The sequence below is a fragment of the Triturus cristatus genome, chromosome 3_1 (assembly GCF_964204655.1).
Source record: "Triturus cristatus chromosome 3_1, aTriCri1.1, whole genome shotgun sequence".
In the NCBI taxonomy this organism is placed as follows: Eukaryota; Metazoa; Chordata; class Amphibia; order Caudata; family Salamandridae; genus Triturus; species Triturus cristatus.
In genome coordinates, this window is record NC_140583.1 from 321,472,416 (window position 1) to 321,495,593 (window position 23,178).

A 23,178-nucleotide genomic window follows, 5' to 3' on the forward strand; every position below is an offset into this window, starting at 1 on the left:
ATATATATATTACCTACTGGCGGTCGCCAGTAGGTAGTTATAGTTAGGACCCCTTTTCCATAGGAAATCCGCAACATTCTATTTTGAATAACTTTGGCGCCGGTCGATGAATCCTCGCGAATTTCTCAAAATAGGTGGGGCGCTACGCTCCGCTCCTACCCTGAAAGTCTCGGGGGGATTCGTCAAGCGGGGGCTGAGATAAAAGGGGGGTCCCAAAACGCGTTTTTCCCATGCATTTTTCCATAGGACCTTTAGAACGAGCTACAGCCCGAACGGCTGAACAGAATTACTAGAAATTTGGCAGAGAGGTAGTCCGTAGGTCAAGGAAGTGCCTTTTGTAGGTTTGGTGTAAATCTGTTCAGTAGATTCTGAGAAAATAGCCTTTAAATCAATATATATATCTGAGCCCGCTTACGGTATGCTTACGGTACGCTTACCGTACGCGTACGGTGGCGTGCGCGAGCGAGATTCTGATTGGCTGTTAGATCTTAGTAAACATTCGAATCGGCCGAAGCCAGGAAGCGGTGGCCGCCATTTTGTGTGTTTCACTCAGAAAAAAAAAGAGTGAAAACAAGAAAAGGGGGCAATGAGGAGAGTTACAGACCCCCTTACATTTGTGAGGGGGTCAAAGAAGGACTGTAAAGTACAAAGAAAACATTTATTGATTTTTAAAAAAATCACGGGGTACGCGTACGGTAAGCTTACGGTAAGCGTACGGAAGAAAAAATAAATTAAAAAAGAAATGAAATGCAGATTTAAGAGTTTAGATATTAGGGAGCTCTAAAAAGAGCTGTTGTGTTTATGAAGTCATTTTGTTAGTGGTACCTACAAGTAAGTACCGATGCAGAGTCTAAGGTTCAAGAGGAAGACTCTGTTCCCTTCATCATTGAAGTGCACACCATCTCCTCTATAAATGTCTTGCATGTCATAACGCAAGTTGTTGTGGTAAATGGCACCCATACCATAGTCACGGAGGAAAGCAGAAACAGATTTGTTGACGTGCTTTCTTGCTTTGTCAATCTGCGGACAGAAATGATTGGACCAGTTCCATTTTTGCCTTTGGCATATGTTGGAAAACACAAAGGCAGTTTTAGGGAAAAGTGAAAACAGTTGTGCAAAGGTGTCCTTCGTAAGCATTTCCAGACCTACCCCAGTCAAAGTGCCTAGGTCATTGCCACCACAGTGCACTATTATGAGGTCAGGGTGTTGGATTTGCATGAAGGATTTCACCAATGGCATCAATTGGTGCCACTTTAACCCTCTCTGACCAATCCATTTAATGTCTACATTTGGCAAAGCAAGGTCTCTCACCATATCTGTTTTCTCTGCAAACTTTTCACTCCAGAAGACATAGCTGTGCCCTACAATCCACACTGTGAACATCTTCAAAGGAGAACTGGATGCACTCAGGAGGTGTCTTTCAATAGAATGGCAATATGAAAAGAAAGACAGTTTGGAAATGGAGGCATACATATTTTTTTCAAAACAAAAAGAACTGATTGGCTGTTTCATACCATTCTAGAATAAAAACTAGGCTGTATGTGTAAATTAATAGAAGCATGTTTTGTATTGGTACAAAAAAATGTGTTACCAAAGAACAGTACTATGGATTTGCTGTTAGGTTTGAAAAGTCAAGCACTCTTGCTCTGTGGAATTGAAACATTGTTTGGTGAACTTCTGACCTGACTCCACACAGCAGTGTTCCATGAGCTGTTGCTATGGTAGCAGGCAGAAGTCAAGTTGGGGGAAGGGTACTAGGCAGAAGTCAAGTTGGGGGAAGGGTACTTTAGGAAAAGGGGTGGTTTTCAACCAATAGAAATGTGTGATTACATTTGAAAAAAAGGGGGAAGCACTGAGATTTGAAATTAACATGTATATGTGTGGAAAAAGAGAGGGAAAGTTTGCCATTATCTGGTTCTGGAGAGGAGAGAGGTGTACAGAACAGAGATCCTGGCTCTGATAATCTGCTGTTTGAGTGCCACATTTCTTTTACAATTAACTAATTTTAAAGGTGAGTTTAGAGTTTGAGAGGGGATGTATATGGTAAATTAAGAAATGAATAATAGAATTGGAATTCCTTTTGTTGAAGTTGTGTTTATTATTTTCTGTTTTGGGAGAAATTTAAATGTGAGGAACATGTAAAATAATATGGACTATGTTTTCACGATAAATTAAGGTGTACTGGTATAAATAAGGAATACTTTAAGGGTTTGAGGTTGCACTCAGTAATGCAAATACATTCAGCATCAGTGAGGCTGGTTGCCCTTGCTGGAGTGTAGTGAGTCACCCAGGTTACAAATGGTGCTGGTTTGAAAAAGCAGTTTGGACATGTGCTTTTTTAAGAATCTGAAAAGTGGATTCAAGATGTGTCAGTCTGTAAAAGTGTTTATCACTTGCCAAAAAAAAGAAAAGTAAGTGTGCTTTCAATTTGGCAAAGAAATTTTGTTTTATGACTAATGTGAAAACATGACTCTGTGTGCAAAGAGGAATTACAGGCAGAGATTTATTGCGTATTGCTCTGGTGATTTCACAGTTGCATTAGATGGAAAGGGGGAGCCATTTCTTTTGTGTAGAAGCAGACTCTTAGCACACACCCAGCTGCTTTTCCTCTGGTATCATGCACAGTATTCACAACCGAGTGGGGTTTGATGTTTCAGTCAGTAATGCAAATACATTCAGCATCACTAAGGCTGGTTGCCCTTGCTGGAGTGTAGTCAGTCACCCAGGTTACATATGGTGCTGGTCTGAAAAAGCAGTTTGGACATGTGCTTTTTTAAGAATCTAAAAAGTGGATTCAAAATGTGTCAGTCTGTAAAAGTGTTTATCACTTGCCAAAAAAAAGAGTAGTAAGTGTGCTTTCAAATTGGCAAAGAAATTTCGTTTTGTGACTAATATGAAAACATGACTCTGTGTGCAAAGAGGAATTACAGGCAGAGATTTATTGCGTATTGCTCTGGTGATTTCACAGTTGCATTAGATGGAAAGGGTGAGCCATTTTTTTTTGTGTAGAAGCAGACTCTTAGCACACACCCAGCTGCTTATCCTCTGGTATCATGCACAGTATTCACAACCGAGCATGTGTCCTTCTGTGTACATCCTTGAGGTGTCTCTTCATGGTATGATTCCCAAAGGAATACTTCCTGTCAGGATTACCTCTTGAAAGTACACGCTTACACAGCTTGCAAGTTACTAAGGGTGCATTTACCTTTTTCTGGCCTTCAGGAAAAGTAAAATAATCCCATACATAAGAGGTCTTTTGTTTCCTCGCTCTCTGCCTCAAGGTAGTGCTGCTAGTGCTAGCCTCACTCTCAGAAGAGCTCTGCTGGTCTGCCATCGTATCACAAAGACAACCCAGCTCCTTCTCCTAAGGGATCACAAGTAGAAATGAGGGGAATGGGTGTGGTGTAGGAGAGTTCTAGAACTGAAAGTAGTTTCAACCAATCAAAAGTTGTGTTTCATGATCACATGACCTACCGTACGCTTACGGTACGCTTACGGTGCGCTTACGGCAAAAGTGCGCATGCGCGTAAAAAAGACACGCGCTTGCGCGCATGCGCATAACAGTCACTACCCGACACTTCCGCGTAATGTGCGCGTGTAGCGTACGCGCGCACGCGTCCCACGCGGAGTACGCGCGGCTACGCAAATTGCGTAACTATACGCAAGCAGCGTAGAAAAATTACGGGCGTTGCGTAAACCGTACGCTTACCGTAAGCTTACGGTACGCGTACTAAAAAAATAATAAAAAAATAAAAAAATGTACTGCAAATAAATTTTACATGTTTATTTTAAAAAATATATTTTTAAAAAACATATTAAAGAATTTTAAAAATTTAACCATAGTCTTTATAAAAGGTAAGAAAATTAAAATAAAAATATGTTAAAAAAAATAGAAGAAAAAAAAAACAATTAGCATTTAAAAAACCTTGCAAATTCACGGAAAAAACCATGGGTTTCACACACGTTATAGTTAGGAATTAGCATTTAAAAAACCTTAGAAATTCAGTGAAAAAACCATAGGTTTCACACACGTTATAGTTAGGAATTAGCATTTAAAAAACCTTAGAAATTCAGTGAAAAAACCATAGGTTTCACACATGTTATAGTTAGCTGGACATTTTACTCGTAAAAAACCAATGAAATTCCCCCGTTATAGTTAGTTCAGCTAACTATAACTCGCGCGCCCGCAATGCACTGCTGATGACGTCACATATTACATCACTCATGACATGGTCAGTGACATCATTCATGACATCACTGATGACATCTCAAATGACATCACTGATGACCTCACTGATGACATCATCCAGTGAATGTGTGTTTTTCTGAAAATTAAATATGTTTTATATATGTATATCTCAAGGTCGATGGAAGAATAAATGGGTATATTACTGTCTAAATGGATGATTTCTTTTTGAAAAATTGATTGTGTAACTGACTGATTAAGTGTATCATAGTGAATACATGGCTTAGTGAGTAATGTTTAAATATATAAATATCTATATCATTTTTTCACTTTGTGTATAAGTGGCTGCATGGGTTGGTGAGTAGCTACATGGGTGTCTATATAGGTTATTAGTTGGTTTTTTGAGTATCAGTATGAGTGTCTGCATGGTTTGGTGGGGGGTATTACGTAGTGCATAGGTGCATGAATGAGTGACTCACTGTTTGTATGTGTTGAACAGAGCATGTGTGCAGGACTGCATGGGTGGATGTGTGTGTGTATGGGTGTGTTAGTGAGTGAATGACTGTCTCAATAGTGTCTTTATGAGTAACTACATATGTTTAAAACTAGTATATGTGACTATTGGTTTATATATGTGAGTATATGTGAGAGTGAGAGATTGAAAGAGTTCCTGTATGAATAAGTATGTATTTCTATAAGTGATTGTTTAAAAGACTAAGTATGTGTAAGTTTCCGTAGAAGTAAGTGTGGTGGTGTGTGTATAACTGTATATGCAAGTAAATGTATGTTTGATTCTTTATTAGCATGAGTGACTATGTGTGTGAGTAGCTCTATGGATGAGTGGCATTGTGTAACAGGATGTATAGGTGTATGAGTACATATGATAAGTGAGTACATGTATGAGTGACTGTATTGGACTGTTGGTGAATGAGTGGATGTGTATGTGGATCTTAGAATTACTGAAGAGGTTGTTGTAACTGTTATTGGTATGTCCATTCTTTTGTAAATTTTAGTCTCTATTTTTGAATGTGTGTATCAAAGGTTTTATTAGGGGAAGAGGAGGTCTGCCACTCTATCACAAGGATGATGTCATCAGTGAGGTCATCAGTGATGTCATTTGAGATGTCATCAGTGATGTCATGAGTGATGTCACTGACCATGTCATGAGTGATGTAATATGTGACGTCATCAGCAGTGCATTGCGGGCGCGCGAGTTATAGTTAGCTGAACTAACTATAACGGGGGAATTTCATTGGTTTTTTACGAGTAAAATGTCCAGCTAACTATAACATGTGTGAAACCTATGGTTTTTTCACTGAATTTCTAAGGTTTTTTTAAATGCTAATTCCTAACTATAACGTGTGTGAAACCTATGGTTTTTTCACTGAATTTCTAAGGTTTTTTAAATGCTAATTCCTAACTATAACGTGTGTGAAACCCATGGTTTTTTCAGTGAATATATATATATATATATATATATATATATATATATATATATATATATATATATATATATATATATATATATATATATATATATATATATATATATTTCTTTTTTCACGCTCTCCTTTTCACAGAAGAATTGAGTTGCATTCTCGAGCTGGAGGTGTTATAGTGCTTTATTTAAACTCTCTGCATCACACTAGATGCATTTTGGACCTTAATTTTCCGTGTTCACAGGTGAAATATGTGGTAGTTCAACAAGTTATTCGTGAACACGAATCAGCTTGCTCAATCAATCGTATTGCCTTCCGTGGTTGGCCAATTTTGATGCATGCTGGGACTAGTGGTTCTGTACAGTGTAAGTTTTACCCTCCAGTGGGTTTGCAGTGCCATTCAATGCCATTAGATTTGTTTGCACACTTCATTTTACAGCAGTCTCACTCTGTTGAAGCCCCCTATTTCAGGCTGTATGGACCGACTATACCTCAGCAGACCGAGGCAGCAGAAATCTCTTGTTTTAGCATGGGTAAAGTCAGTGCTCACTTAGTGGCGGCTCCTCCACTAAGGCCGAGGAGCGTCACCCCACTGCTACGCAGCAGTGAAGTAAAGGAAACATAAAATTAAAATGACTCTCATTATCATCATTTTATGTTTCCTTCTGCTGCAGCTTTGCGTTTGAGGCGAGGCTGCTCCGACGAGATGAGCAGTGGCGGAGTGGATTCCTTGAAGATCCATCAATGATCCAGGCCACTACATTGTGTCTCTCAATTTGAATATATGCATTGGAAAAAAAAAATTCCTCTCTTTCTAGATTTAATGTTTTATTTTAGTATCTTTGCATCACATTTATTAGTAACATTGCTATTATCCTACATTAACATGGTTGCATAATAGTGATGAATGTATGGAAAGGTTTTGCACAGGATTGCATTTATTGAAGATATTTACAGGTAATTTATCCTTTTTGTTTCTATACATTGAGAGAACAATGAGATTGTGATATTCGTTGTTTTTAATTGCCATGTGATCTCACAGGCAGTGTTCATCCCCCCCAAAAACTCGGTTTTAATGTCATTTTGTATGAATAAAAAGTTTTTTTAAATGCATTTTTTTGTGTACATTTAGGGGAGATTTACCAAATCTCCACGCAATGCAGCGCAGCCTTCTGTGAGGCTGCACTGCATTGGTGACAGAGAAGGAGCAGGAGAGCACCATATTTTCAAAGATATGGCTCTCTCCTCCCTTTCCCTTGCGCCAGCGCTGATTACAGTTGCCGTGCGCCACGCACCACATTAGGGTCATAGCGCTAGGGTATGTGTGTAAGTCTAGCATAGGTTTTGCACAGGGAGGATACTCCTCCTGTACCAAATACTATGCCTAGACATGATGCACGCATGCAAAGTCAGAAAAGGAAGGAGAAATTAAAGCATTTCTCTTTCCTTGCATCTAGTTTAAAAGGGTGCCGTTTTCTCAGGCTAAACCCAATCTACTCTGTTTAGTAAATTGGGTTTAGTGTGAGAAACCTGGGTGGTTGCATGGGAACGCCCATGCACCACCTATGCGCAGCTTCGCATTACTTTTACGTTATTTCCAGGGCTAAACAAGTTTAGCGCGAAAAGTAAATTAGGAAAAAACGTTTTTGACCATTTTGCGTCACTTTTGAGATGCAAACACGGCGCAAAAGCTTAGTAAACCCCCCCCTTAGCCTTTTCCATTATAGTGCTGCAATAATGTTCTATAATGATCAATAGAATAAAAGTTGGCTAAGGATTTGTTTTGAACAATTGTATTTTCCCTGCCCTGGGAGTAGATTTTAGTAGCAGGGGGTCTATTCCTTGAATATGTTAGTCATAGTGTCCTTATCTTACAAAAATACATCACCTGCTCTGATGGCTTCTGTCTGCTCTTTTCCCCTTAACTATTGGGCATGCCTTTGGAACCTTCCAATGGTGGACTGTACTCCCTGACCTTGTGGCGTATCCCTGTAGAGACTTCCCACCTTTTGCAAAATATTCACAAATTGTCTTTTATTCCAGGTCAGACATGAGTCGTTGCAGCATCTAGGATGGTCTTCCTACCAAAGACCGCTTATCCTAGAAGTCCCAAGCTTTCTCAAATACCACTATAAACATTCTCAACTTCTTGGAGACCATTCAGGATTTGTCTTCCATTCAATGGTCATACAAGATGTGTTTTCACCAGACTGTTTTTCCTTCCAAAGTCTACATTTCCTAGAAGCCCGTGCCTCCCCATTGATCTTGTAGGTTAAGAGTGAGTAGAGGAAGCAGCACATATGTTGCCTTAGGCATGTGCTTGTTAGCTTATTTGCTGTCCTGCATAGGGCATTTACAAAATGTTTTTGTAGACTGCCCCTCACTATCTGAATGTTGCATCATTACTGTGCATCCTACATTCCTGAGCTTACATTGGCTGGGGTGCATGTGCCTGGTTCATTACTGAACACTGTTTAGTGTGCCCTTATTTGTTGGGCTAGCATTGCTTAGCAGTGATTTGACTTCCATGAGTCAGTAATATACTAATTTCACTTATATTTGGGTAGCTTTCATTGTTCAGTGGATTCTCTATTTGTAATTCTTGCTTTCTTGTCCCTGAATTATATAGTTCTCAGTTTCAAAGTGTGTCCTTTCCATGCTTCCAAGTTTACTGGTTTGCCTGCTTTCTATCAAGCATCATCTCTGTTTTCCTTTCATTCCAGTTAAACTATACTCTTCTCTGTCTCCTTGTCTCCTTATCTATCATGGCTGTGCATTCGACTCTCTGCCGTAATGTTTAATGCTTTACAAATTATTGTGTGATTACCACGATTCATGTGCAAATTGACAACCTAGATAGTGTTTCTCATTCAGGGAGAGTGTTGTCTATCTATACCTTGGTGCCGATTACGATCCTGTAAAAACCAGGTACGAACCGTCGGACGGAGAATATTCTCCGTCCGACGCGTACCCGGTCGGAACAATATACAAACATAGAAGTACGATTCGCACGGAAATACTATTTCCGTACGATTCGTACAAAACACCGACCGACGAAAATATACATACAAATGTGATCCGGGAAAGCGGTGACGTGACGTCGGGACGCACGCAGCCTGCCTTTCACGAACCAGGAAGTACGATTCGCACCGACGTCATCCCGCACGGTGAATATTTTCCGGCAGCCAAAAACTGCTGGGAAATCAGGACGACGCGAACAAGGAGTACCTACACGCGACGGACAGACATGGACCCGAACCTACGTGTCATCCCGGCCCTCATAGCAGTCGACCTCCTCTACAGGTTCCGACGCAGATGCCGCAGAAGGTCAGAACAACAAAGGGAGGGGGGAAAGGGGTTGGGGGCAGGAGCAGGGGCAGGCCACAAAACCCCCACCCAAGTCACACAGCACACATGCCCTGGACATACCTGACACCCAGGACCTGGTCACTACGAGGGGTGGGGGAGTGTCCAGCAAAGCCAGCGTCCACCACAACGGAAGTGGTTGACGACGCGAACCGGTAACACAACAATACAGGTACGTCCCGTACCCACGCCTTAAGAGCGTGGGTACGAGTCGTACCACGCCCACACCTACGTCACCCCAACAATGGCGGGACGACTCGTACCCACATGGCAAAGGCCTGGGTACGGCCCGCACAAGCATTCCACAGCGTGGGTACGGATATGTACGGACCGTACCCCCACCCGCGTATGCATGGAGCGTACCCCCCAACAGTGTACGTATGAACCGTAACACCACCCCCGTATGCATGGAGCGTCCCCCCAACAGTGTACGTACGGACCGTACCCCCACCCGCGTATGCATGGAGCGTACCCCCACCCCAACAGTGTATGTACGGACCGTACCCCCACCCACGTATGCATGGAGCGTACCCCCCCAACAGTGTACGTACGGACCGTACCCCCACCCGCGTATGCATGGAGCGTACCCCCCAACAGTGTACGTATGAACCGTAACACCACCCCCGTATGCATGGAGCGTCCCCCCAACAGTGTACGTACGGACCGTACCCCCACCCGCGTTTGCATGGAGCGTACCCCCACCCCAACAGTGTATGTACGGACCGTACCCCCACCCACGTATGCATGGAGCGTCCCCCCCCAACAGTGTACGTACGGACAGTACCCCCACCCGCGTATGCATGGAGCGTACCCCCACCCCAACAGTGTACGTACGGACCGTACCCCCACCCCCGTATGCATGGAGCGTACCCCCACCCCAACAGTGTACGTACGGACCGTACCCCCACCCCTGTATGCATGGAGCGTACCCCCCCCAACAGTGTACGTACAGACCATACCCCCACCCGCATATGCATGGAGCGTACCCCCACCCCAACAGTGTACGTACGGACCGTACCCCCACCCCCGTATGCATGGAGCGTACACCCACCCCAACAGTGTACGTACGGACCGTAACACCACCCCCGTATGCATGGAGCGTACGCCCCACCCCAACAGTGTACGTACGGACCGTACCCCCACCCACGTATGCATGGAGCGAACCCACACCCGTGTATGTTCTAAGCGTACATATCCTGATATAGGAGGTTTGGGTGCAGAGTCCTCCCAGCAGTGCCCAGACACAGGAGGGGTGGGTGCCTAACACTCACAGCAGTGCCCAGACACAGGAGGGGTGGGTGCATAACACTCACAGCAGTTCCCGGACATAAGAGGGGTGTGTGCAGAGTCCTCCCAGCAGTGCCCAGACATAAGAGGGGTGTGTGCAGAGTCCTCCCAGCAGTGCCCAGACACAGGAGGGGTGGGTGCATAACACTCACAGCAGTGCCCAGACATAAGAGGGGTGTGTGCAGAGTCCTCCCAGCAGTGTCCAGACACAGGAGGGGTGGGTGCCTAACACTCACAGCAGTGCCCAGACACAGGAGGGGTGGGTGCATAACACTCACAGCAGTGCCCAGACATAAGAGGGGTGTGTGCAGAGTCCTCCCAGCAGTGCCCAGACACAGGAGGGGTGGGTGCCTAACACTCCCAGCAGTGCCCAGACACAGGAGGGGTGGGTGCCTAACACTCACAGCAGTGCCCAGACATAAGAGGGGGGTGCCTAACACTCACAGCAGTGCCCAGACATAAGAGGGGTGTGTGCAGAGTCCTCCCAGCAGTGCCCAGACACAGGAGGGGTGGGTGCCTAACACTCACAGCAGTGCCCAGACATAAGAGGGGTGTGTGCAGAGTCCTCCCAGCAGTGCCCAGACATAAGAGGGGTGTGTGCAGAGTCCTCCCAGCAGTGCCCAGACACAGGAGGGGTGGGTGCCTAACACTCACAGCAGTGCCCCTGCAAAGAAAAGGGTGTAGTACCCACAGATCCAATGGCCACAAATGTCAGTCAAGTGCACAAAGATCCTGTAGTACATGTACCACATGTGTGCGAGGCTGGGAGTATACACATGCATAGCGCCGAAAAGAAAACATGTCCACATGAAGTCATGTCAACAGTCTACATACACAAGTACAGTGACCACCAAGGACGCCACGAATGATGCAGCTGGAGACATCGCTCAGCATGCATGGCCAAAGTCTAACGAGTCCGTCACACACCCAGCCAGTGTAGACACAGCTCAGCACCACATATTGGAATGACCCTGCAGGGAAGATGTCAGGTTACACAGAGGAAGGAACACACCTTGGGACGGTGTCACCATGCAGTAACTGCTTACATGAACAAAGTTATGTAGCCAACATCTTGTGATGGCACACAGATACCAGGGTCCACCCTATGACCAGCACAAGACGACAATTCCCACACACCCAACACATTATCACCACCCTAAATAATGGAGCAGGTCCACCAACAGCAATACCAGATAGACAGTAGTGTACTAAGGAAAAAGAAATTGCTTTATTCAGCATCCAAAAATCTGTTTGTCCCTTGAAAGTTCAAAATGTACAATGCTCATAGGGCAATCCAAAGTTCAAATCCAGGTAGGGGACACAGTGGGACGCGTGTCCCCTAGCTTGCCTGCACAGTCAGACTCCTTTGTCTTCCAGAGGGGCGGGGGCATCATGTGGGGGGGAAGGACCAGGCACCGCAGGGACATGAGGGCGAAGGGCAGGCGTCGTGGGTGCAGGGATGGAGGACTCCACCACAGGGGGTGGGGCAGCGCCAAAGGCGGAGGTCAGGATGGCGCTGCACACCTTAGCAAGGTCCTCCAGCGACTCCCCTGCACCCGAAGGAACCACAGGCCCCAAGGAGGGGGGGGGGGTCGGAGGGATGGTTCGCAGCGCCACTGGGGGAGGGTGTGGACAGGGGGGGGGACTCAACTCCCCTGCCGGTGTCCTGCCTCCACCGCTTGCGGGGTGGTGCCACACTGGGGCTGATGGACAGACTGGGCAGGACTGACCCTGTATCCGACTTTTGGCCAGGAGAGCTGAGGGGAGGGGATTTGGAGGGAGTGGATTTTGTGGAATGCGGACTCCCACTCTGGCTGCGTGTCTTACGTTTGCCCCCGACCCAGTGGGTGTGCCTACTTCACCCTGTGTGTGCGTGCCAGGAGGTGTGCGTTTGACCTTCCCTGCTGGTGTGGTGCCTGTGTCTGTTGTGGTGGGTGCATGCTGACGTCTGGGTGTATGTGGGACAGGCATGGGAGTGGGAAGTGTTGGTCAGCCTGCGATGAGAAAATGCCCTCCAAGTATGCCTCCATGTTGTTCAGCACTTGGCTGTGGCCATGGAGGACATTAAGCATCGCAGCCTGACCAACCTGCAACTGCCGCTGGATGTTCACAGACTCGGCATTGGCGGCAGCAGTGGAGACAGGGGCAGGGGGTGCGGTGCCTGGAAGGAAGGAGACATGTGGTGACCGGGCACGCTGGGAAGGGACACGAGCAAGTGGGAGGCGGCTGATGGCAATGGAGGGCGCGGGGAAAGATGTTGTGCCGCTGTCAGCTGGTGGTGCAGCCTCCGCCCACTCGGAGAGCTCAGCCTCGGACCCGTCAGCTTCATATTCTGTGGTGGCAGTGGACAGGTCCTCCGCCTCACTCCCCTCCGCCTCAGTTCCACTCGATGTGCCAGCCAAGATGTCACCGCTGGCACTGGTGCTCGGTCCCTCCGCTCGGTCTGTGCTGATGTCTCCCTCCGTGTCCCCCGATGATGCTGTGGGCAAGGTGAAGAGACAGGAATTAATCATACACCTGTATACATATGTGACATGAGTCCAATCTACATAGGTTACAGTGCATAGCCTGAAAATAAAGATGAGTAACATCTACAAAACAAGGTACATATGTAGGCCCTGCAACACACAGTTGGTTGACCCACCATGCCACTGGAAAACTATGGATAGCATGACACAATAGCAAATGACATGAAATGGATTTTGACAGAGGAGCCAGGCTCTGGGGACAATCCAGCACTGCATCTGCACCACACAGCATTGCCGAAAATAGGGATGAGCAGGGACCATATCCATGAACTTTAGGCACATGCTGCATAGGTAATACTGAAAACGTGCCCACCATGACTGGCTCACTGCACCTTGAGTGTATGTCCAGACAAACATCACACACTGGCCAGACCTAGCAAGGAGACATCAGGTTTTGACATGTAGGCTTTGCCCGCACCAACCACCCCCTACATGAGACAATTTGTTGAGACACAGGAAGCACTTACATCTCTTAGTCTGGGTGAAATACACATGGGCTGGATAAATGCAAGATTGGACACAAAATACCCAAGGTGCGCCTGTCCAAATAATCATGTACAAATGGTCATCATCAGATGATTGTAACAAGACACACAGGCACTGACCACCGTGAGTATGAACAAGGAAAATCAGGTCAGGCTGTACAGTGGACACTTGTACTACATTTCACGTCAATATACATGGAGCCAGGGGACAATGGCACAGAGCACAACCTATGCTGTAGACACTGAGAGTGTCCACATTTTGTGATGACACACATGACACCTAGGAAAATATGCCCCAGGGGACAGTAGTGGCCACACAACTCCATGGTCCTGAATGGGAATGACTGCAACACACGCCACCATCCCTGCACTATGTGTATCGCACACTCATGCACATCATGTAACAGGCCACAACATAGGACATGCGTGCTGTAAGGCATGACACTTGAGAGACTAACTCTCATGTCTGGACTCTGCATCAGTGCCAACTGACATGGAACCCACAAGTACTGAACTGGACAGGGCACAGGCAAGGTCCCAAAACCTGTTACACACCACCCCCACACATGATGCTACAGGCATTGTTCACGTGGATAAACTGCCAGCCTAGATAACCTTGTGAAGGAGTGACTACACACAGACCAGGGAACACATTGCAAGGAGGGGAAGGGAGGCAGGAGAGCACCGCTATACTGTGGGTAACAGGATCTGCACAGCACCTTTAAACCCTGGCAGTGTATCCATGCAACTGCGCACTTACAAATGCTGGTGACACACAACAAACACACATGTACCTACCCCCTTCCTGCTGCTGCTTCTCCTGTAAGCGCCTGTCCAAGTCTGGAAAGACCACCGCCAGCTCACGCTTGTGGATGCGGGTCAGACGGTGGCGCCCGCGGTTCTTATGGGTCTCAGGTGAGTCCCCCAGCAGGACCCGTGCGATCAACCGCATCCAGCACCGGATATCCTGCCAGCATTTTCTCACCTGGGCCAGGCACCGCTTGCGACCGTCCGTCCTCCACACGGCACTGACGGCGTTCATCCAGATCTGCTTCTTGGCAGAGGAGCCTACCTGTGAGGATGAACAAGTGACACTACATCAATACACCTGGCACATGTCACAGAGACACATATTAGAACAAATTTGCTGTTTACAACAAGGCATAGTGTTAGACGGCGACCTCAGAGGAGCCCGGAAAGGGGTCCTGACTACCCTGAGACCCACCCTCAAAGTATCGTAGCCGGGCACTGGCGGGAGATTCCCCAGGAGGAGGAATCTCGCAACTAGGTTCGTACTTCTGGCACCACACGACACAGAGAGACCACACTGGGTATCCTCAGAACAAGCTTTATCAAACAGGTATCACTGCAAATATGTACAAGGTGAGCACGGGCTCAAGAGTCTCGGAAAGGTAGGGGGGTAGCGGGACTGTCTCTGGTAATGGTTCAAAGCAGGGACGTATCCGGCGCACAGCTCACAATCCTCGAGCTGGGGGATACGTGGTCGGAGTTGGGGTCCGGCGGGACCGTGAGAGTCTGGGGGAGCCGCGAGTCACTCAGCAGGGCTCAGGTACAAGGTCGGAGGTGTTACGATCTTCAGGGAGCCGCGAGTCACTCAGCAGGGCTCAGGTACAAGTTCGGAGGTCTTACGATCTTCAGGGAGCCGCGAGTCACTCAGCAGGGCTCAGGTACAAGTTCGGAGGTCTTACGATCTTCAGGGAGCCGCGAGTCACTCAGCAGGGCTCAGGTACAAGTTCGGAGGTCTTACGATCTTCAGGGAGCCGCGAGTCACTCAGCAGGGCTCAGGTGAGTTCCAGTTTCAGGAGCCGCGACCACGTCAGCAGGCTCTCGTTGTTCCAGCGTCGAATCTGCCGGATAGCCCCAGAGCACCCCTTGTTATAGTTCGACCCCTCTTTGATGTCCGGAGTCTGTGCAGGCAGGGGTCTTGTCACCTGGGGGTCGCTTGTCGGGTTTTCCTGCTATAGTCTTTTGATCCTTTCAGGGCCGGGTCGGGAGGAGTCCCAGACACCCAGCAGGCGTGGAGCCAGCTCTCAGGGAGGCCGGAGGGCCGATCGAAACCCATCGTCCCGGGGGAGTTCAGAGGTGCGATAGAAACTGCTCCTCCCTCTCTCATCCCCTGGAAGCGTGATGTCCTCCAGCCGGAGTGGCGCCTCTAGGCCCGGGTCGCGCTGGGGCCGGGCGGCCATCTTGGTGCATGAAGTGGGCACGCGGGCCCGGGGTGGCCGAAAGGAGAGAGGCCAGGGACGGGGATGTCCGGGCCGGTGCGTGTGTCCTGGTGGGGAGGTTCGGCTGGGCCGGGTGCTTGGGCTGTAGGTACCAGGTTTCGGTGGTGCGGGGGCATGGAGGGCCATTCTACGAGGCCGGGTCCAACACGCGTCCCCCCCAGCTGAAAGCCGGAGAGAACTGCCCATCAGCTTGGGGGGTTCTCTTCGCTGAGGCGGAAGAACCGGGAGAGGCCGTCAGCATTGGCGTGGTCCGTACCAGGGCGGTGTTCCACGGTGAAATCCATCCCCTGGAGGGAGATTGACCACCGCAGTAGCTTGGGGTTTTCTCCTCGCATCTGCATGAGCCAGCGTAAGGGCCGATGGTCAGTCTGGACTCTGAAATGGGTGCCAAACAGGTAGGGTCGTAGCTTTTTGAGTGCCCAGACCACGGCAAAGGCTTCGCGCTCTATGGTGCTCCATCTTTGTTCTCGGGCCAACAGCCGCCGACTGAGGAAGGCGACGGGCTGGTCTAGGCCTTGGTCATTTACTTGGGACAGGACGGCCCCAATGCCATGCTCGGAGGCATCGGTCTGGACTATGAACTCCTTGGCGTAGTCGGGAGCCTGGAGGACGGGGGCCGTGCACATGGCCCTTTTTAGGGCATCGAAAGCTTCCTGGCAGGCAGCCGTCCACTGCACTTTCTTTGGCTGTTTTTTAGACGTGAGTTCTGTGAGAGGGCCGACAAGGCTTCCATACCCCCGAATGAATCTTCTGTAGTAGCCCGTGAGTCCCAGAAAGGCTCGGACCTCCGTCTGGGTGATGGGTGGTTCCCAGGCCAGGATGGCGTCGATCTTTGGCTGTAGAGGGGCGACCTGGCCACCCCCGACCTGGTGCCCCAAGTAGACCACGGATCCTTGCCCGATCTGGCACTTGCTGGCTTTTACTGTGAGGCCTGCCTGGCGCAGGGCGATTAGCACCCTTCGGAGGTGCTGGAGGTGCTCACTCCACTCTGAACTGAAGACAGCGATGTCGTCCAGGTATGCCGCGCTGAACTGTTCTAGCCCGGCCAGGACACTATTCACCAGTCGCTGGAAAGTGGCGGGGGCATTTTTCATCCCGAAGGGCATTACGCGGAAGCGGTAGTGTCCATCGGGGGTGGAGAAAGCGGACCGCTCTTTGGCCCCTTCGGTGAGCGCAATCTGCCAGTATCCGCAGGTGAGGTCGAATGTGCTGAGGAACCGGGCTGCCCCTAGTCGGTCAATGAGTTCGTCGGCTCGTGGAATGGGGTGGGCATCGGCTCGGGTAACGTCATTGAGCCCCCGGTAGTCCACGCAGAAGCGGAGCTCGGGGGCGACACCGGGGGCTGCTGCCTTCGGGACCAGGACCACGGGGCTGGCCCAGGGACTGTCAGAGGGCTCGATCACCCCTAGGGTCAACATCTTCGAGACCTCCGCTTGAATGCAGGACCGGACCCGGTCAGGAACCCGGTAGGCTCGGTGTCTCACCGGCGGGCTGTCCCCGGTGTCCACATCATGAACACACCAGTTGGTGACCCGGGGGGTCAGGGAGAAGAGGTCAGAAAATTGTCTTAGGAGCTGGCGGCAGTCCGCTTGTTGCTGGGCAGTGAGGGCTGGGGAGAGGTTCACTCCTTCCACGGAGCCATCCTGCCCCTTGATACATAGGAGGTCCGGGAGGGGATCCGACTCATCTTCGGCCCCGTCATCGGTGGCCAGCAGGAGGCTCAGTTCTATCCGCTGGAAGTGAGGCTTGAGGCGGTTCACGTGCAGGACCCGGAGGGGATCCCGAGGCGACTGGACGTCCACCAAGTAGGTGACTTGGCTCTTCTTCTCGACCACTTTGTAGGGCCCAGTCCATCGGTCCTGGAGAGCGCCAGGCTTCACGGGGGCCATGACCCACACCTGCTGGCCCGGCTGGAACTCGACCAGAGTAGCATTCTGGTCGTACCAGCGCTTCATTTCTTCTTGACTCGCCTCCAGGTTGGCCTCGGCCAGTTCTCGGAACCTCCTGGTCTGGTTCCGGAGGGCCAGGACATACTGGAACACATCTCGGGGGGTGGTCTGGGGTGCTGCCTCCCACCCTTCCTTAACCAAACTGAGGGGACCTCGGACGGGGTGCCCATAGAGTAATTCAAACGGGCTGAACCCTAAGGACTTCTGGGGGACCTCCCGGTAAGCGAACAAGAGGCAGGGGAGCAGGACGTCCCACTTACGCCGGAGGGGCTCTTCTAGGCCAGCGATCATCCCTTTCAAGGTCCTATTAAACCTCTCTACTAGGCCGTTCCCTTGGGGATGGTACGGGGTGGTGAACTTATAGGACACCCCACATTGTTGCCACAGGGACGTCATATACCTGGATATAAAATTAGTTCCGCGATCGCTCACGACCTCGCGGGGGAAACCCACCCTGGAGAAGATCCCCATCAGGGCCCGGCCCACCACGGGGGCCGTAATGGTGCGTAGGGGAATAGCCTCTGGGTAGCGGGTGGCGTGGTCCACTAGGACCAAGATGAAACGGTGACCTTGGGAGGTGGGGGGGTCCAGTGGTCCCACGATGTCGATCCCGACTCGCTCGAAGGGGGTACTGACGACCGGGAAGGGTTGGAGGGGAGCCTTGCGCTTCCCCCCACTCTTCCCACTGGCTTGGCACGTGGGGCAGGACTTGCAGTGGGCCTCTACCGCTGCTTTCATCTTAGGCCAATAAAAATGGGTCACGAGACGGCTGTAGGTCTTGTCCTGACCCAGGTGACCGGCGAGGGGGACATCGTGGGCTAAGCCCAGGAGGAAATCCCGGAAGCGGAGAGGTACCACCAGTACCCGTCCGGATCCCAGCTCCACTGATTTCTGCTCACTATACAGGACGTTATTCTCCCAATAGATTCGGTGCGTTCCGGTCTGGTCACCTGCGGCTTGGCCCTCCGGCCTGGCGCCGCAGCCCGACCAGGGAAGGACAGGTGGCTTGCTCCCGGCAAAATTCTTCTCGGGTGGGCCCGCCCTCGTGGCGCCAATGGGCCAACTCGGGTAGATCCCCCAACTCGGGGACCGGGGCGGGGTCGGATGGTGCGGGTTCGTCGCTGGCGACGGACCCTTCCGATGGGGGAACGGGAGGTCCCTCGGCGGGGACGGTGCTGGCTACTTCGACCGGGGTGCTCTCGACTTCTCTCCGGGGAGTGAGTCGGGCTGTCATAGATCGGGTGGTGGCACACACCCACTCGGGGAGTCCCATCATTCCTAGGTGGGCCTTGCGCTCTACGTGCTTCCAGGGAGAACTCTCCAGGTCGTTCCCTAAGAGGCAGTCGACCGGCTGGGAGGTTCTTACGGCCACCTTGAGTTTACCTATCACCCCTCCCCACTCAAATGGCACCAGGGCCACCTGACACAGACTTTCCCTATTGTCTGCAGAGATTACGGGGCAAAAGACATTGGGGAGGATCTGCTCCTCGGGAACTAGGTGCCTGAGGACACCGGTGATACTGGCCCCGGTGTCCCGCAGGGCCTCTACCTGGTGGCCATTGATCTTGACGAGCTGCCCATATTTCTGTGTGTTGGACGGTAGGAGGCTACCAGGGATCATTTCCCTATCTCCCAGGGATACTAGGGCCATAGCGGCGGGTTCCCACTCCTCGGCTTCCTCAACCTCCTCCCCCAGGGCTACGTTGGCTAGCTGCCTCGCAGGGGTGACTTGGGTGGCCATGGGGCACTCGGGGTCATTGGCGTAGTGCCCGGGTTTCTGGCAGCGAAAACATGTGACGGTCACCCGGTGTCCCCGTCTCCCAGGGGGCCCTGTTACTGGTGGGGGGGGCGCCGGGAAAGGTGGAGGTGGTGTCTTCGGGGGGCTAGGCTGGGACTCCCTCGGCCCTCCCTGGTTCCCTCCCCCTCTCTGGCGGGGTGGTCCCTGACTGGTTCGGGGGTACTCTCCTACCATGCCCCGGGGGACCCGGGTGTTGGTCCAGCGGTCGGCCTCCACGGCCAGCTTCCGGGGATCTGTGAGCTTGCTATCCAGCAGATGTTGACGTAGCTCTACGAAGCAGTTCGCAGCCAGATGTTCCCATAACATGAGGTCAGTGAGTTCGGCAAGGGTGGTGACCTTGCTGCCCTTGACCCACCCATCGAAGGCCCGACTAAAAAAGTTTACATATTCCACCCAGGTGGTGCCCGGGATCTTCCTGCAGTCCCGGAACCGTTGGCGGTACATTTCTGGGGTGAGGCCGTATCTTGTGAGGAGAGCCTCTTTCATGTGGCTGTAGGAGGTCTGCAGGGGGAGGGGTAGGTCGAGCAGGGTGTCCCTTCCTTCGCTCAGAAACCGTCCCCACAACCCCGCCCCCCAGTCCTTCTGTGGAATCCGATGGGAGGTCATGGCGACCTCGTAGGCCCGAAACCATTGCTGAATGTCATCGTTTTTATAATATTCTTTGACCACATCCTTGGGGATGTGGACCTTCTGTTCCGCTGGGGGGGCCGTCTCTCGGTTCCCCGAGGGCCCCCCGTCCTCATTTCGGGTCTTGAGCTCGAGTTCCTTTAAGCTCCGTTCGTGCTCCAGTTGGAGCTTTCTTCCTTCGTGCTCCCGTTGGAGCTTCTTTTCTTCCAGTTCGCCTTGTACACGCATTTGCTCTACTGCTAGCTTTTTCTCCGCTAACTTCAATTCGCCCTCGATTTTGAGTTTGGCTAACTCGAGTTCATGACTGCGGCTTCTCTCTCTGTCCGCGAGCTCTTCCGGGGATAGGCCCCCGTCTGGTACGATGCCTCGCACCTGATTGCTACTGCTTTCGCTTTGGGGGGGTTCGGCTTCGTCGGGGCGCTCCCCCGTGCCTTCCGGGCGGGAGGCCCCGGTCTCCACCCAAGTTTTCAGTGCTTTCTGCAAGTCTTCCTTAGTGTTGAGGCCAGTGGTAGCGATTTTAAGTTCTTTGCAAAATTGTTTTAGCTCTTTGTGTGTATCTTCTTCCAGATGCTCCACCTGGAACACTCTGTTGGCGTTGGTTTCTGCGGAGCTCGTGGCGCTTCCTTCTGCCATCTTTGTTGGTCGTGCGTCCGTCGTTTACTGTACGATCTCTAGGTGATGGGCCCGAATCCCGTCGCTTGCCACCAATGTTAGACGGCGACCTCAGAGGAGCCCGGAAAGGGGTCCTGACTACCCTGAGACCCACCCTCAAAGTATCGTAGCCGGGCACTGGCGGGAGATTCCCCAGGAGGAGGAATCTCGCAACTAGGTTCGTACTTCTGGCACCACACGACACAGAGAGACCACACTGGGTATCCTCAGAACAAGCTTTATCAAACAGGTATCACTGCAAATATGTACAAGGTGAGCACGGGCTCAAGAGTCTCGGAAAGGTAGGGGGGTAGCGGGACTGTCTCTGGTAATGGTTCAAAGCAGGGACGTATCCGGCGCACAGCTCCCAATCCTCGAGCTGGGGGATACGTGGTCGGAGTTGGGGTCCGGCGGGACCGTGAGAGTCTGGGGGAGCCGCGAGTCACTCAGCAGGGCTCAGGTACAAGGTCGGAGGTGTTACGATCTTCAGGGAGCCGCGAGTCACTCAGCAGGGCTCAGGTACAAGTTCGGAGGTCTTACGATCTTCAGGGAGCCGCGAGTCACTCAGCAGGGCTCAGGTACAAGTTCGGAGGTCTTACGATCTTCAGGGAGCCGCGAGTCACTCAGCAGGGCTCAGGTACAAGTTCGGAGGTCTTACGATCTTCAGGGAGCCGCGAGTCACTCAGCAGGGCTCAGGTGAGTTCCAGTTTCAGGAGCCGCGACCACGTCAGCAGGCTCTCGTTGTTCCAGCGTCGAATCTGCCGGATAGCCCCAGAGCACCCCTTGTTATAGTTCGACCCCTCTTTGATGTCCGGAGTCTGTGCAGGCAGGGGTCTTGTCACCTGGGGGTCGCTTGTCGGGTTTTCCTGCTATAGTCTTTTGATCCTTTCAGGGCCGGGTCGGGAGGAGTCCCAGACACCCAGCAGGCGTGGAGCCAGCTCTCAGGGAGGCCGGAGGGCCGATCGAAACCCATCGTCCCGGGGGAGTTCAGAGGTGCGATAGAAACTGCTCCTCCCTCTCTCATCCCCTGGAAGCGTGATGTCCTCCAGCCGGAGTGGCGCCTCTAGGCCCGGGTCGCGCTGGGGCCGGGCGGCCATCTTGGTGCATGAAGTGGGCACGCGGGCCCGGGGTGGCCGAAAGGAGAGAGGCCAGGGACGGGGATGTCCGGGCCGGTGCGTGTGTCCTGGTGGGGAGGTTCGGCTGGGCCGGGTGCTTGGGCTGTAGGTACCAGGTTTCGGTGGTGCGGGGGCACGGAGGGCCATTCTACGAGGCCGGGTCCAACACATAGTATGCATCAACGCATTGCACCTTTGTCATAGGGACATTATCCTCTGGGGAAGGGCAAAAGCAGTACGTGCCATTGAAAGTACACAGGTGGAATGAGGGCAAAGACACAATCAATGATCCAGGCTCACACTGTGCATCACAAGCTACACCAGGATTATGTGCAGCACCTCAAAGCAGTCACATGCCACAGGCCACTGACGCTACCTCAGCAGAGTACACAGACACACACAGGCACAGGACATTCACCTGCCATTGCCAAATGCAGCTACAAACCTCACTCTGCACATGTGCCACTAGACAGGGGGGCTCACAGATGTGGGGCTGGCTCTGCACGTCAGACACACAGCACTGCTCCCTGCTCACATCAGATGGGCAGGGTATATCCATCCCTCATGCAGCTTGGGTGCTACACTCCACATATGCACCCACCCACATGACAGGGGACTTACACACACACCGATGTCCAGGGTAAGAACACATCATGTGGACACTCTCAGCACAGGTACACAGAAATAACACACATCTGTGCGTACAGTCACCTGTCACACTGGGCTGACACATAATCACATGAGGACTGTAGAGGCTACATTCCCAGGAGGATAAGCCAGGCAGAATGTGGCATGCACCATGCAGTGATTGACACAGTAAACACAATGCAAGTGAGGAAGGCAGACATGCACCACAGCATGCTCTGGCTGGGAGACATCAGGCATTCCCCCCCCTGGGACCCCCCCTACAGTACATTGCATGTGTGTCACACCTGGACACAATGCCAGAAGTCACAGTCACAAAAAAGGGACACAGTCTGTGCTAGTGGACTCTGCACTCACCTGATACCCTGGTCGCCCATACAGCAGGGGGTACTTTGGGAGGATCACATCCAGCAATGCCAGGTTCTCCTCCAGGGTGAAAGGCTGGGCCCTCTCCACAGACCTTGACATGGTTCCAGGGAATCAGGAGCAGCAGCTGGGTCGTAGAATCCAAAGATGTGCAGGCAAGTGCTCTCTCATGGGACCTGGCTGCCTTATATCTGCCTTGCTGGCCTGTTTCATGCACAGGAGTACAGAGTGATTGGTCACTCACATTTGCATCCTATGTTTCCTCCAATCCCTTCAAACCTAGCACAGTCAGTGGGTTTTTTTTTTTTTTTTCTTGAGCATGATGGCAACTCCACAACCACATTGCAACAAAGTAGATTCATTCAAACTGACTGTTGCTGTGCACCTGCAGAAAACAAATCATACTTTAAACTTGGTCTCCATGACAACCAGCATGCATGTAGGCCTTTATACTTGTCCCTTATGTGTCCCCTATGTAATTTGGAGATTC